The sequence below is a fragment of the Euprymna scolopes genome, chromosome 1, assembly GCF_053919585.1.
Source record: "Euprymna scolopes isolate OS-2025 chromosome 1, ASM5391958v1, whole genome shotgun sequence".
NCBI classification, from domain to species: Eukaryota; Metazoa; Mollusca; class Cephalopoda; order Sepiida; family Sepiolidae; genus Euprymna; species Euprymna scolopes.
Genome location: NC_136482.1, coordinates 8958644 through 8975386, shown reverse-complemented (window position 1 = coordinate 8975386; position 16743 = coordinate 8958644). Strand labels below are relative to the sequence as shown.

Below are 16743 nucleotides of genomic sequence, written 5' to 3'. Positions count from 1 at the left end.
CCAAATTATAACATTTTTCCCTTCAATGATTATTAAGTATCGAGTTATAAAGAGGATAATTAACATTAGTCTGCCCAGCACTAAGTTACTAAGTCCTTATATTTACTTGGGAATCGTTGCATTCTGGATGACCTCAATACCAACTCGCTGGGATTTTGATTCCCAGCGTCAACTTCTTTGATTTCTTCAAGATCGGGCAAAGAATTCTTTTCCTCCACATTGGTCGTGTTTTCATCAATAGGCAGCCCTTTAAAAGTCTTAGGACTTGCAGGATTGCTTTTAGTACAAAGAGCTTCATTAAGCTAGGCAAATTTGGGTTTCAGATACCGGCAGGAGGAGCAAGAGTTGGTTATGTTTTTAACTTGTTCCAAAGAGTATAGGAGGTTCCTTAACACCAGGATGGTATAGTCTAACATGTAAATTGCAAAGGTCTTATAGACTGAATTAGAGCAGAGATGTGAGAGAATGTGTCAGTAGCTGCATTTTCCGTTCCCAGATGGTAGACGATACTGAATTTATACTGTGACAGTTCAATCCGCCAATGACATAGCTTATCATTTTTGATTTTGGATTTCCTACTGCTGTCGAACATGAAACTAATGCTCTTTTGGTCTGTAATGACTTTGAAGTGTCTTCCGAGTAGAAAGTATCACCACTTCCAGAGAGCTTTGACAATAGCAGAGCTTCCTTTTCAACAGCATAATGTTAAATTTTTTCCGGGTTTAGCATCCGTGAAAAGTATGCACCAGGTCAACCTTGTTGGATTAATGTAGCAGCTATGCAGTAATTACTTGCACCTGTTTCTACTTCAAATTCTTATTTGGGTCAACTGTTATTAGTGCAGCATTTTTTAGATGAGTCTTCAATGTTTGAAAAGAGTTAAGACAGATGGGGGAGTGGAAACCCTTTGTTGTGGTCTTTGGTAATCAGGAGCAATTTGATTGTTTTGGATTGTGTAACCAAGTAAGGTGATCGAGGTAGCTGACATGACGCTCGTACTTTGGTTCAGCAACATGTTGTATCTTTTTGTTGATGTTGATCTTTGAAGATTGTAGTCGTGGTCTTTTTTTTATCCTTTCTGCATATTGTGATGTTGCCTACGTACACGAAGGTGTCTATCAAATTCTCCTTGATGATGTCATCAATACATCTTTGGTATGCACTTACTTCATTAGTGATGCCAAAAGATAGACGAGACAACTGGCACAGTTTTCCACTTACTTCAAAGGCAGTGTATTTTCGATCAGTGTGACTTATCGGTATTTGGTGGTATGCAGACTTCAGGTTGAGTGTTGTGAAGATATTATAGCATGCTACATCGCCAATCATTTTATTGATGTTAGGCATGGAATAGGTGTCAAGTTCTGTAAATCTATTTATGATATCACTGTAGTTGACAACCATTCTTTTTTTGTGAGTTTTGTTGGAGGTCACAAGAACTTGAGTTCGCCAAGGAGATATAGAGGGCTCTATTATGCCTTCTCTCAACTGGCAGCTTCCTCTCTTATGAATTTGTTGTCAGCAATGGTGTGACGACGAGATTTGGTTGCAATAGGAGTTGTACGTGGAGAGAGATGAGAAAAGAGAGGAGGAGGAGGAATGTTTATGGATGGAAAAGAGTCGTTCTTGTTAAAAGCTCTAATGACGAGTTCATCCCCAGGACCGTCAAATTTCAGGATCATTCATTTGTACTTTTTTAAAAATGTCTTTCTTGATAATCATGTCGATAAAAAAATTTTTGATTACCTCCAATGTCATGCCAGGATGGCTCTTATTATTTAGAGCAATGTCAACAATGGTTTCCCCAATAATTTTGGCGTGTTGGTTAGGATCTGCCAACTCTATGGTTTTTTGTTTAGGTATAATGAAAAGCTTCAGTTTTTTGGGGTTTTATTTCGCAGTATTTTGGTTGATAAACGTCCCCACGCTACCATAATCTACCATAACGTTAACGATATGGCCATTTATTTTACACTTAGTAAACGTAACATATTTTGCTTCGATTCCTACTCGGGCGATATTAGGTGAGAGCGAGTCCGGATCGTATGATACAGCAGCAGCAGCAGAAGGGAAGATTTACATACCTTAGCCCAATAAACGTTCTTTTTCATTTCCTACACTCAGTGTTACATATCCAGCATAGCGCTTGTGGATGCCGTGAGTTCCTACAGAAGAAACAAATTCCTTTCGGATGAGTATCTCCCTTTATAGCAGCTAAATAGGCATCTTCTGACGGAATTACAGTAGCAGTTACGTTAAGGTTGTTTTCGTAGCATACAGAATGTTTCTCCACTTGTTCCTGGGATCTGGCCATTGCATAGGTCTCTTGTGATGTTAGGAATGGTTTTTCGAGCAAGCACTGATGAATAGATGAGGAGGAGATGACATTAATAAAAGAGTCTCGAACATATTGTTTCTTATTCTCTTCTGTGGTTACGGCTTGGAATTCACACGATTTAGCAAGTACTTCTAATTGTTGCATAAATGCGTTGATAGTCTGTGCCAGTTGTTGTTTGTTTGCAAATAATCAATGTCTATTGTATACAACATTTGTCGGCTTAATGTAGGCAGTGTTTAGAGCTTTTAATGTGCTGTTATAGTCTGTAGCATTGCTTATTACTTCATAGATCGCTGCTGAAATAGAGTTGATTCAGGCGAAGAAGTTTTCAGGATTATTTTCAATTTCGCCATTGTCTGTGGTACGTATATAGTTTTCGAAGGTTAATTTCCAGTGTTTGTAAACTTTCTCTGAATTCGGAGCAGTGGGTTTCACGTCAAATCTGTCAGGCCATAATAGTCTGTTTTTCTTTTATTTTAAGTTGATAAAAAAATTTTTAAGGGGTTAAAACATTATAAACAACAACAAAAAAAGTAAATTTATTATTATATTTGTGTAGCCAATTAATTTAACAATGTTTTTATAATTTGAATTATACGTTTTTGTTTTGAAAAATATTTAGTTTCCTTTGTTTATTTACTTGTTTATTTACTTGTTTAGTCTAAAACTAATAGCAGCAGTTTAAAATTAGACCTTTGATTGTAGTTCCATGAAAATAAATATTTTGAGGGTATTTTGGAATTTTTAAGGTTATCATGTTATCAAATGCCAGCGGGGGGGGGGGATATTACGACCCCTCCGGGCGGCAACAACAGTTGCTACATCACTGCCAAGAGACAACAAGAAAGTTATACTATAACATATTTAAATGATCAATTAGGGAGAGGAAAATTAATGTCCTTTTAATATTTATGCATCTCATATAGAGATCAAGTGTTAATTTCAAGGAGGTCCTCTTGATTTTTGAGAACTGCGACTGAAGTAAAATAAAACAAATATATATATAGATATAAAAAAAGAATAAAAATAGACAAAGAAATAAAATTAAAAAACATAAATAAAAGCATTACCCCCCCCCGCCTCTAACATACACACACAACGCCCACCATATCTTTATGTAGCTAGAATGAGTTTGCTAGGTTCCCACTTCTGATATGAGCCTAAAAAAGGGTAGGTTGCGGTTTCCAGACTCTTCAGCTCAAGTTAACAAATGTTTCCAACTTTTTAACCTAATTTGTACTAATTACCGCTAACTGTTTTCTTATTACAGCTTTGACTTCTTGTCTTGCTTTTTTGTTCTGTTCTGAAATCTTTGTCAAATATGCTGTTAACCAATATCGTTTTGTTACATGTAAAATGGAAAGAAAAAAAAAAAAGGTCACCTATGTAGACGAGAACCTCCCAAATTAAAATCTTGAATAAGTATCTAAACTCAAATGTAAATTAATATTAAGCCGACTTCACAAATTGATAAAAGTTAATTATTGGATTTTAATAATAAGGTGAAGCTTGAATTATTCAAACTCGAGATATATAATGCAAAAACATCCACCCATTAATATGGGAGGGGAGATTATCTTCCAAAGCGTCCTGAATTGATAATTGAGCACTCGACTTATATTAAGTAGATATTAATAAGCCCTTGTACCCATTCCCCCATTTCTTTTTTTTTTTAATGGAGAGTAGATAATACAGTGGATGTGTTATCGGCAGCTCCAGTAACTCTCGCTTCTCCTTTTTTGTCCCTCAGTCCTCATGCAAATGAGTGATTTTTCTGACAAAAGGTGAAGAAAAAGCTACTTTAAAGGTCGGTAGTACTTGATAAACAGAAGTTTGAGATGTCGGAAATTTTTCTGTCTCTATGTCTATCCTTGTGGCCATGTCACTAGTAAGAGTGCTGGAGGTAAACGTTTTGTCTGGGCTCACGTTATCCGCCTGATAGTCAGGGACCCGAACCTTGGATTAACCACTAAGGAGGCTGTCCTATCAGCAGGCGCAAAGTACTGGGACTGCTGTATTGCCATTTGGTGAGTGGATCTGGACCATGCAGTAGTCTCTGCTGGGGCCTCTCAATGCCATACTAGTGGGTAGGCTTTACATGTGTTACAAAAAAAAAAAAAAAAAATTCTCCTGTCTTTTTCTCTCTTACTTTCCCTCTCTGTACTGCTCTAACCAAGTATGCTGACCTGTTCCACAAATCCCAAAACCTCAACATGAAACATCTTCAAAAAAAAAAAAAACTTGAATAAACCTAGAACCCCTTCTTCCAACGTAGACCCCTACTACCATGTCACCTTCTCCAACATCAGGGGTCTACGTTCCAACCTTCCAGAGGTTGAAACGCAATTACAGGAGACGACACTAAACATATTCTTTCTAAACGAAACTGGAATAGGGCCAACCACTTCCCTGGATGAGTTTATAATTAACGGATACTCTCTTAACATCTAAATCTGACCCCCAAGATCGCCATGGGCATGGAATATTTGCCTACATTAAAGATGGCTTCCTGTGTGGCAGGGATATCTCTAGAGAAGATCCTAATTTACCTTATATGTGCTTCCGGGTTGCACTTGCTTACACCACTGCATTTATATTTGCTCTCTATCGGCCCCACAACAGCGGAGTTACTATCTTTAAGAGCATATCTGAGAAAATAGACCACATCCTGTCTGCACACTCCTCGGCTAACATCCACATCTGTGGTGACTTCAACATCCGTAACGTGGAATGGCTGACCCACTCAAATAAGACGAACGATGAGGAGAGGTTCTGTCATGATTTTGCCATTGCTTATGACGTCACTCAGATTGTTCGTGAGCCCACCCGTGTGCCCGATACTACTGGTCAATATGCAAGCCTCCTAGACCTTTTTCTCTCAACTTCCCCTGAGCTATGTTCATGTTCCGTTCTTTCTCCTCTAGGATCCTCCGACCACTCTGTCGTATCAGTTAAGATAAAAATGAAATGTAATAAGTCCCCAGACGTACCCCTCCATCGTACTGTATACTGATACTCTATGGTTGACTGGGATAGCTTCCGTACATTTATATCTGATCTACCTCTGCATTCCATGTTTAAAAAGGATATGTCCTCTATAGTATCAGACCTGACCGAATGGTTAATTGTAGATTCATACCATCTAAAAAATTCCAACAAAACCCTACCAGCCAGCCATGGTTCTCCCAAGAATGTGCTGCTGCTATCGCGCACAGAAATCACTTTTTCCATAGCTACCAACGTAATAGATGCACTGAGACTAAAGCTGCTTTCAGGAACGCCAGCAACCCTTAAACTAGTGGGAATCAAGCCGCTGATCAGCTACTTTGGATTTAACAGACTGAGCATATAGCTCTCTTGCATTTTTTATTACTCTTTTACAGGGTTTTTTGCAATTATGTTTGTTGTTCCTTTGTTATTTATTTTTTCTAAAATCCGATTGCTGCATCGGAAAGGCCAGTTAAAAATACATAATATACTTTGTTATTTTCTTTAATTTAATCCCTTTTTTAGAATTTATTAGACAAAATTTAACTTTTATTTTACCGTGCCAATAAATATGATCATCACTGTATATATGTATATGTATATGTATGTATATTATATACACACACTCAAGATAAAATCAGGAGACGTGCACCATTCTTCATATAAGTCAATGTATAGCATTCCTGATGGGATTTTATTTGAGTTTCGAATACTATGCTATTTTTAATATTTAGTCTGGATTTACTTGTAGTGGGTACTATCCTGATGCAAGTTTGTCCTTACAAGTACAACGAGACAAAATACATTCGATATGTGTAAAATTTTTTACTGAATTGAAGGAATAATTATATTAGTGTGATGTGAATTTTGTATTTATTGTAAAAGAAAATATAAGTAAAACGTTAAATGTATTGTAAATTTATTGACACTTGTCTGGATAAATTAGTTTTGGATTTAAAATTAATTTTTTTTGCAAAATGCATTTGATGAGATGGGCATGATGATCTGGGTCCTGAACAAAAGCAGTTCATTGAGTACATTTTATGTTAAGGGCATTATGATTACACCAAATGCCATTTGGTGGGAAATTATGGTATTTACTCCCAAAGAGAAGCATATAATAAGCTGACAAATAGAACGGATGAAATTTAAAAAATGGAATATTTTTTAAGCGTTTTATAAATATATATATATATATATATATATATATAAAAGAAACTTTGTGTGTGCGCGTTCATTCCCTATGGACTCGAAAACGGCTGGGCTGATTTCTATATTTCACATGTATAACGAGACCGATACTGCACCAACCACACCGGGTGTCCTTAACCTCGTCGGATTCCACCCGATATGACAGGTGTTCTTTCGATTGTACATTGTCCCATCACAAGTTGGCCTGTTGATGGTCTTCATCCACTGTGTTTTCATGGTGGGGTGCTTTGCCTCTCGATCAAATAGTCTCCTACCCTGTGTAGGTAGTCTCCAGGTACATCAATCACTCTGCTGGTCCTTGCGGCTTACTGCAAAATGAAGAGTCCTCACCACAAACAAACAGAACTCTGGTTTTTAATAACAAACTATTTATTAATTTCATTACTTCATAACAGCTACTGTCTAAATTGAGGTGACTGACTATAGCAGTGAAACGATGTAAGACCAGACCAGTAAAGTCACAGATTTCCCATTAACACAGGCTAGTTAACATCATAACATCAGGCCCTGAGGGCTCCCAAATCGGGAGCGCTTGACCAGCCCAACTGTTCAGTTTGCTGGCTACAACTCTCTTTTTAGAATTCCTTTTTCTAAATCCAAACCCCTTTCCCCAGCTCTCCTTCAGAGAGTGGTTACAAACACCCTTTCTTTCTTCCTCTTAGAGCTTACTTGTCTTGTCCACTCAACACCTCTCTCTCTCTCTCTGTTCCCCTAATTTCTACTCCTCCTCTTCGAACTTTATCAAATTTTAACCCTCATTTGCACTGAGGTTTTTACTTATTATCAAATTAGGAGTGATTAGTCATTCCAGGTTGAACAATGCTTGGCGGCGACCCTTACCCTTGACCCCCATTTTAAGTTGTCAGCCTTAATCGTGGATCTCTTCATACCTCTCAGAGGTTTTAAAAACAACCTTTCATGTTAACAGATATATAACGACACTGAGATAAAAACAATTATTATTTGTTTTTTCTCTTTCTGACAAAATCCCATAGACATTTCTGTTTTGTCCCAATCAGACATCAACACCCTCTCTTCTGCCCTCTTTTCCTCTATCCCGTCCGGTCAAACATCCCCTCTCTCCGCAATATGCACCTCACTGCATGCATTCATGACACCAATAGTGTCATAATGTATCTGGCAGTGTTCTTAGATAGGTTTTGTATCAGCATATCTTCAATAAGTATCAATAATCAAAATAATTTGATGAAAGAAGGAACAAACGATTTTGACCAAAGTTAACACCTTACACAGCCTAACATCACAAGTGCATTTGAGAAGTTTTATTACCATACAAGCAGAAGGGCCTGGTATATAAAATTAACAGTATGTTCTTTGATATGACAGGGGCACATTTGAAATAATTGTCTCTAAGGCCGAATGGCACTATATTTAACTTTTTCATTTTAAATTCAAGCAATTATCACTGCACAAGCAAGAAGGGCAAGCATATAAAATCTGTTATATGACGGGTGCGTTCAAAATGATTGCATTTTAAACTTTAATTCAAATCATTATATATAAAAATATTATAAAATCAACAGTAGGCTCTCTACAGTGAAATGTAGACTACAATGTATTGTGGATTAAGTCACTGCGGGGAAGCATCTGAAGTTTCCTCCTGGTGCACCATGATAGGTCCCAACTAAAGCATGCAATCAATTTATTTGATTTAAAAATGATCAATTTTACCAATTTCGATGACAATAACAATATGGGTGTGTGAAAAATTTGTTAATCCTCATTTAATTCCAGGCTGCCTGTAGGGAGACCCGATGTCTCTCTCTCTCTCTCTCTATATATATATATATATATATATATATATATATATATATATATATATATATATATATATATATAGCAGAAGTACCCATCGTTAACTGGGTTCAAAAACGACCTACAGAAAATGGACTGTGATTGATGAAAGTATGATAGGTTATGAAAAGGAGGGGGCTGTAAAAAGATAGGTTTTGATATTCAAAAATTTTACCTTAAGCAAAATATGATGAAAGTAAAGATAATTTTCGCGAAAATATATTTTTTTTATATCAACTATGTTTCCATTCGTAGCCAAGAGTGACCAACAAAATGATGTTTCCTTACAAAGAGAAAATGTTATATATATAATAATATAAATATACAAGAAATAAATGTTACCATAGTCAATAAAAGTTATTTTTATGGTAGAAAAGTTCATTGGTTTGTATTTGTAAGTAGTTTGTAAAAAAAAAAATTTTTTTTTTTTAATTCACGAACCGGTTAAAAAAAAAATCAAAATGGTAGAAACTTTGAAATGGAGAGCCCCGTTTTCAATTTGAAGGAGGGGCACCTGAGCATTCTGTGTTAACAATTTAAGAGAGTTCCGTCAATGTAAGGAATATTTATAAACATATTTTAATGTTTTCCGTTATTTTGTGCTTGCGGAATATTCGATTATAGCATGTGCATAGTTTATATAAAAAATCATTTAAGTAGTTATCACCTCAAATTTCGTTTTAATTTCGGTTCGCTGAAATTATTTCAAGTAAAGAGCATTAAAAACTATTTCAAAACAAAAAAAATACATGAACTGAACTTTTATTGACTATGGTAACATTTATTTCTTGTATATTTATTTTTTCGGATAGTCGTTTGTTGGCTTCTGCTAAACACTCTTACTAAATAATATCAACGAAATATCGAAAAACAAAGAAACAAAAACAGTTTTGAAAAATAATAAAGCTTTACTTACTTTAGTAAAATAATCCGAAACAGCAAAATGGGATATTAAAAAAGTAAACACATAATTACTTTAGTTTTTTAAAGCAAAGAATCAATATAAATATGAATAAGAAGAAAATGGCGCCCTTTTCAAGCAGAACAGCTTCGTTTCAGTTTTACATTATTGAATAGTGTAGTATTGCGCCGTCGGATTCAGGGTTGTACTATTGTAATGTAAAGAACATGCAGAAAGGGTTGTAATCAACTGAATTCCTTCTAGTAAAGTGACAAAAAAAAAGCTTAAACAGATATATAAATAAAAATAAAAAGGTGATTTAAATGTTTTTAAAAAGACACGTAATCACGTGAGCAGGATTTTTTCCTTCTTTTGACACGATAACAAGTAACGTTCTTATTTTTTATTATTTATCTATTTATTTATTTTCAAAAGTGTGTCATGTGCAAGTGGAGAAGGAAAAAAACAGAGCTATGCAAAATTTGTGTTGAGAATTGTCTAAAGTTCCGACTTTTTTATTTTTGGCTTTCACTTTCATAAGAACGTGAATTTATGAGGTGAATTTATTCGACACAATATGATTCCAAAAAATAAATAAAAGCTAACGTGAATTAAGATTAAAGTTAAGGTATTATTGTGGACCCTCACCCCTTTTAAAAAGCCTGTTAAACTTTGTGACATATTTACATTCTATGGAGGTCAGACGCGAATGAACACTCAATAATTTTTATTATACCATATTTCTTCAAACTGAAACATAATTATCAAAGTATACTTACGCAACTAGATAGGAAGAGTCTTTGTTAAAGTTTGTGCCATATTTCCATGGAGTACAGGCGTGAACGCAGACCCCACAATTTTATTATACCATCCCTATTTAAGTTGAAACATACTTATCAAAGTATTCTTATGTATATCTATATCCAAAACCCTTGTAAACGTTTTTTTTTTTCATTTTTTATTTCCATACTTTGGGAGCCAGGCACGAACACAGACCCCACAATTTTTATGAACCACCATTCTGCCAGATCAAACATACCCATTCCTGATCCTCGATACATCTATCATTATATGCAATCAGTTTTTTTTTTAAATAGTCAACCATATAGGAGTCTATTCGTGACCAGACACACGCACTCACACAGACGTTCAGCTTTATATATATATATATATATATATATATATATATATATATACACACACACACACACACACCGAGAAAGCATTTGGACCACACAAAAAAACGCACAATCAATGCAACAACGAATAAGACTGCCCGGTATACTTTTCGAAATATCAAGAAGGAGCACTACGCTTTCGCTATATGGAAATATCACTTTCTCCCATGGGCCTATTTTCTACCCACCCGGATTTATAACCCCGAATGACATTGGACTCCTTCCGATAATGGACTACCCAGGTTGTATCAACTTCTCTTTTCATATAATTTTCTCCATATAACTATCCACAACCACTCAAACTATTTTTAATTGTGCTGAAAAGCAAAATAGCGTCTATTCGCAGCTGAACATTTTGCTAGCCGCATTTCATTTCCTCTTAAGGAAATTAAAATAACCCCTTCTATATATTTATTTGTCAAGCAATAAATTCTTAAATCGAAGATATGTCTCTATATGTTGTATGTTGGGTTTTTTTTTTTTTTTTTCAGAATTTAAAATTGAACCACGAAACTTATATATATATATATACACACACTTTTAGACAAACCTGAAAGCAATCAAAGATCGTTATAACATGTGTAGATTAGGGGACTTTTACAAAATGCGCACCAACTATAACAGGTCTGTTACAAGTCAACGGTCGAGCTCGGATAGCTACAAAATTCTTGCAATCCCACATTCACTAATCATAAAAGATCCAATGTGCAATCGGCAACTCAATTGATACGCTTTCTGTCGCTGTACAACGACCCTATCATAAAAGGGAGGATTTCCTTCGATCAGTTGATGTGTCATCACTGATGTTAAGAGTGCTAGAAAAGAGTGTTGTCGATGCTCATTCCAAAACGGAAGCAGACAGGAAAAAATAAATAAATAAATAAATCTGACACGTCCTTGTTTTGTTTTTTAGAATATGTATTATCAACAATGTCAATGCTGTGAAAGGGTCTTTCTGCTTGATAAAAGAATAATCGAAAGAAAAAAAATAAGAGGCAAAAAGAATAATGCAAAAAAAATAAAAAAATAAATAAATGAATAAAATAAAGTCAACAAGCTATGTCGCGCACGCTCTCTTTTCCTTTTTCTTCCTTTTTGTTTTTGTACCCAGGCCAATGGTAGAAATAAGAGGGGATCATACAATTTCACTTGTTATAAACTATTTATTAGTTTTATTTTTGGTTCTTTCTTTTTTGATTTCAATGCCCAAGTCGAACAAAATAAGTTTTTCGTCAGTTACACGGAAATGTCAATTAAAATTTGAGTTTTCAAGAATAGCCTGGTCTTCGTCCTTTTTCTTGGTGTTCAGTACTTTGGTATCTGAGTTAGTAATTTCCAGGATGCCTAGCAAATCTTCAAAATCTTGAAGATTTCATCGACCAGTCTACTTCACGCCCGAGATAATTGCGACCTTGCGCAACTCTTTGTGAACTCTGCAATAACTCGGCAAAAAACTCACTAGAACAGGCGTACAGTCTTACTTTATATTGATGGAGATGGTTGGGTCGGTGAGATGCAATCTTTGTCGTCTACCAATCGAAACCAATCACACAATTCCTTGCTAAAAGACAATTGGTCAACTGCCTCTTCTAGACTTCTTGCATATCAACCAAGCCTCAAAAACACTTGCTATTCTCATGATCCATTGATAGCTTAGGGTCATTGATGGAACTCTTATGACTTAGCCGGAAAGACATTTTTATCAACAATTTGAAATTTCAGGAGATTTGGTAATTCTCATTGATCGGAGAATCAAGTCTAGTCGAAACAACCATTGGTTCCTCGCTTTTCTTGTTCAATTTACTCCTCAGCCACATACAAATTATATATATATATATATATATATATATATATATATATATATATATCAATACTGATATATATACTAGTGGATAAATAGCTAATGTAATCAGGGTTCGTATTAGAAACAGTGTAATACTTCCATCTAATATAGAAAAGGCAAAATGTGGGTGTGTATTTGTATGTCTCACAAAAACTTTCGACAGAGGCAACGCACTCTTACAAGATGGGTATCATTTTAAAGCTCAACCCTTCAGGTGACAAATATAAAAAAAAATTGGCCAAAAACATTAATTCCTCAACCCTAAACTGGGCAGTTTTCTACAAGGAGGGGTCGTTTTTTTTTGCAAGTCATTATATCGGTTGGATTGCCTTCGCTTAATTTCAACATTCCAAACTTCCGGCCGGACTGTAGATGTCACATTTTTTTTTCCCTACCTCCTTCGTGTTACGGGTTTGAACCTACCTGCCTACTACCACTTTTTTTTTTTAAACACCTCTGCCTACTGTTGTTTTGATTCCCCCACCCACCCACTACTACCACTTCCTTCCCCTGGGTTCCTTACTACACACCCGAGCACCCCAGTTACTGGTGTTTTGACCGTCCCCTGGGGGTTCTTACTACACCACCTAATACCCGAGCAACGCTAGTTAATTATAGTAATTAGTTTGCAGGTAGAAGTCTGACTACACTTGGCCTATAGGGTCGAATCTGACGATGCTAGCCACACTGATAAGACACTTACCTATATTGGTGGTTTGCAAAGCTCTAACCAAGCAATGTCATCATATATTGTGCCTGCAACATGCAAATGGCATGTGTACATCTCAATTATGCATTAACAAATCAACAGATCAATATTGATTTCAATATTGATTTCCATTTTATAAAAAAAAGAATGTTACACACCATAATCTCATTTCAAATCTAATATATAAAGTAATGTCAGTCTATTTCTTGATTTTTTGCCATCAATAGCTTTCTTCAACAAAATCAATATTTAATTTTGGTTCGTCAGTTTTTCTTGTAAATCGTTGCAGACGGACAACTATGTAAAGAGAGGCAGAGAGAGACAACTAGTTGGAGAGAGGTAGAGAGAATAATATTTGAAGAGAGGCAGAGAAAATAATATTTGAAGAGAGACAGAAAGAAAGAGAGCATGAAAGTGCCAAGAACGCACGAGTATTCTTGTTGTTAAGCAATCCATCCAGTTCCAAAAGGGTAGGATTCACTTAGGTAAGCAGTTTGAACTTCTCGCAGAAGAAAATCTAAGAAAAACAAAAATAAAACCGAACACTTTCTCATTCAATGGCAAGCAAACTATTAAACAATGGTAAAGTATTGTAATAATAAATGGTAAGGCCGACACGAGTAGAATCTTCTCTTTGACCAAGCAGAGAAAGAGCAGCATGTTTTATTTTGTTTTTCTTTTGTCCACGTCATTCTCTCTCGACAGACTATCAGCAGATCCAACAAGACTCTTCACCACAGATGGCAACTTCTCGAAAAATCCATACAAGTAGATAACACAAAAATGTTGGAGACAAATGCTTCTGCAATGTTCTGACAAACAAGTGCGTGGGAGATGAAAGAACGCTGTTTCTGTAGAACAGAGAGACGGTATACGTCTACAAAGGTTGATGAAGCAGAGAGAGTACGGTGGTTGGTTGTACTCCAAAAACGGTAATCACTTCCCCATGATCTTCTTCTATTCTTATGCACAATCACTAAACATTTTTGTTACTGTTGTTGTTGTTGTTGTTTTTATTAGGAAGATATGGGAGCTTAAAATTTTCTTAGATTGATTCAAAATTATTTCATTTGTATACTAGAAATTTATTTGGTTGTTTTGTTTTCAGGTTATTCAATGTCGAATTCAGTAATTTTTGAAAAAATGATTTCATGCTTCAAGTTCTTTATATTTTGAAATATTTATTCATAGTTTTGTTTGGTTTGATTGTTTTGTAGAAGAAAATTGTTGCTTTTGTTTTTGCAGATCATGATTGAGTTTTGCAAAGAGAAATGAAAAATAAAATATCAACGTTTTGTGCATTTGAGATCGGAAAGCCTGATCTGGTATCACTAGGATATTAGAAATTGAGCTCCTGAGTGGTGATACAAGATCTAGAAATAAAGAGCAGTTTATTTCCTACTAGCATGGTTACTCGGTGTTGTTCAGGAGAAATGAACAACAAAATATAAGAGTCAAAAAGTGTATAAAATCTTTCTTTTAAAATTTCATTTCTATCTTCTCTCGGGAAACTTCAGGCGATAAAAAAATTCACTGATGAATTAGATAAGATTGAAAAAATTGCTTATTTTCTATACATCTATAAAAGTGAGAATGCGTATGTGTATGTGTGTGTGGACACTTCTCAACCTATATACTAAACGAATTTTGGATTTACAGACTTGAAATTTAATATATACGCTATTCAGACACGTGGAAAACTTAATTGGTTTTTATTTAAAAAAAAAAAAAAAAGGCTGCTAAGGGGTCAAAATTGAAAAATTGGGATGTGGGGGTCGTCGGATTTTATTTGTTTGTCTGTTAAACCATAGACAAAGTTGTTATTATACAAGTAGACCGCCCGGTATTGTCTGGTTATAAAATACACTTAAATAGATTTCGTATTTATCATTAGAGAGTCAATTTTCTATTGATTATTATATTGTACCCAATATTTAGAAGTGATTTCAAAAGAAAAAAAAGAAAACATGACTTAGGTGCCATCAGTTAGAATCGAAACCAAAACATTTAGAAAAACATTTAACCCTGCAGCGGTATTTGTTACCATATAATATAAGGACACACAGCAAAACTTTAAAAAATTAGCGCACTTGAACATATAACTGTATATTTGTGAATGCGTAAAGGATACAAATTAAGTTGACTTTTTTTTTTTTTTTTTTACATGATGGTCACCACTTATCAAGGCCCGGAAGCCACTCAGGGATAAGGGTTATTGCAAGTACAGTATGTTAGTGTGGAGATTTAATGAAGTGTTTACTTAAGAGGGCGGTTCATTAGGAATTTGTTAACGTTGGACTTGAACACATCCAAGTTGTAGTCAGGTGGAAAGCAGGCAGACAGAACAGAGTTCCACAGGCGTGCAGTTCTAAGAAAGAAGCTTTGTTCATGGAATCTACGTTTTGATTTAGGCACAGATAAAGAGTGGGGGAAACTTTTCACAGTGGATTCAGCTAGACGAGTGTTTTACGTGAAGGATTGGCGAGGGGGGACCAGAGATTGGCGAGGGGGGGACCAGAGACAAGCACCTGCCATGGAAATAACGATAAAACAAGGATAGGCTCGCAACGTCTCTTCTGTGGGAGAGAGGTTACAGGGTAGAGAAGAGGGCATCACCCACTAAGCCATGAAGTCTATTTTGTACTCTGTCAAGGCAGGATAGGCTGTTTTTAGCAGCTCCTGCCCAGATATGGCAGCAGTATTCCATCCTTGGACATACTTGGCTTTTATATAGATAGAGAATTGGATCAGTAGTGAGATATCTTCTGGAGCGGTAGAAGGGTCCTACCATCTTTCCAGCGACCTTGGCAACAGACTTGATGTACGTGTACCATTTCAGATCAGGAGTAAAGGACAAACCCAGAAGCTTGTCAAAACATGGGGCTTTTCCTAGACGAGATCCCTCCATTTCAATTGATGCCAGATGGGGATCAGAGCGTTGATGATGTAAAGATAGGAGTTTGGTTTTAGATGCATTAAAGGTAACCAGCCACGTTACACCAGCCAAGTTTCAATTTCTGTTTTTATCGGCTAAAAAACAAATCAAATTTGTTCTACAGGCCCGACCCCCCCCCATCCATGTCAAGTTTCAAAAAATTGACAGACAGAGACAGGATCATTTTTATGATATATACAGATAGAAATAACCATAGAGAAACAAAATAGAAAAAAGTTTATTAGAAATTAATGAAAAAAGTTAAGAAAATTCAGGTTATTTTGTGTACTCATCAGATAAGAATCCTTTGAATTTGAGTTGATAAAAAGATTGATAATTTTTAGTTACTTTGATTCTGATTTGGCGAAGGGGTAGCTCCAGACAAGATATGAAACCATTCGATGTCAGGAACGAAAAAGAAAATAAATAAAAAATACTACTTCAAGGTCAAAAACTAGACAACGATAAATGTTAGATGGATAACTTAACTTAGAAAACAGCCATTCTTCCTTTTTTGTCAGAAACATCGCTCATGGAATATGAGAACTAAGGGATAAAATAAGGAAAACTAGAATTATGAGGTTGCTGAAAGTTAATTTAACATCCACTTTCTATTCTCCTCAAAAATTTACAAAATACACTATGCTGAAAATTGGGTTTAAAGGGAAAAAAACTCTACAGAATCGGTAAACGTTTGGTCCGCATTAGACATCTTTCTCTTCTCTCCCTTCCTCCTATCCTTTTCCCCTTCTTTTTCTTTTTACTCTCATCTTTCGTCTCCCTTTTTCTTTTACTTTACGTCATTCGATTGTCAAAGAATCCCA

The 16743-nt window shown here is 35.5% G+C and overlaps 1 protein-coding gene and 1 long non-coding RNA gene across 3 annotated transcripts in view; one reads left to right on the top strand and one right to left on the bottom strand.

Annotated features, from left to right (window-relative positions):
* The window catches only part of LOC145277731 (protein kinase C delta type-like), a 433752-nt gene that overhangs the window by 208960 nt on the left and 208049 nt on the right, over positions 1–16743 (bottom strand). The gene's annotated exons all lie outside the window — the stretch shown is intronic.
* LOC145278049 (uncharacterized) overlaps positions 1–16743 on the top strand; it is a 94990-nt gene that overhangs the window by 30906 nt on the left and 47341 nt on the right. The window contains exon 1 of one of the 2 annotated variants that reach the window (XR_013868301.1): positions 13769–13916. The exons of the other annotated variant lie outside the window; for it this stretch is intronic. This is a non-coding gene — a long non-coding RNA (uncharacterized LOC145278049). Of the gene's footprint in view, positions 1–13768; positions 13917–16743 lie in introns of those variants that run through there. 2 annotated transcript variants of the gene reach the window in all.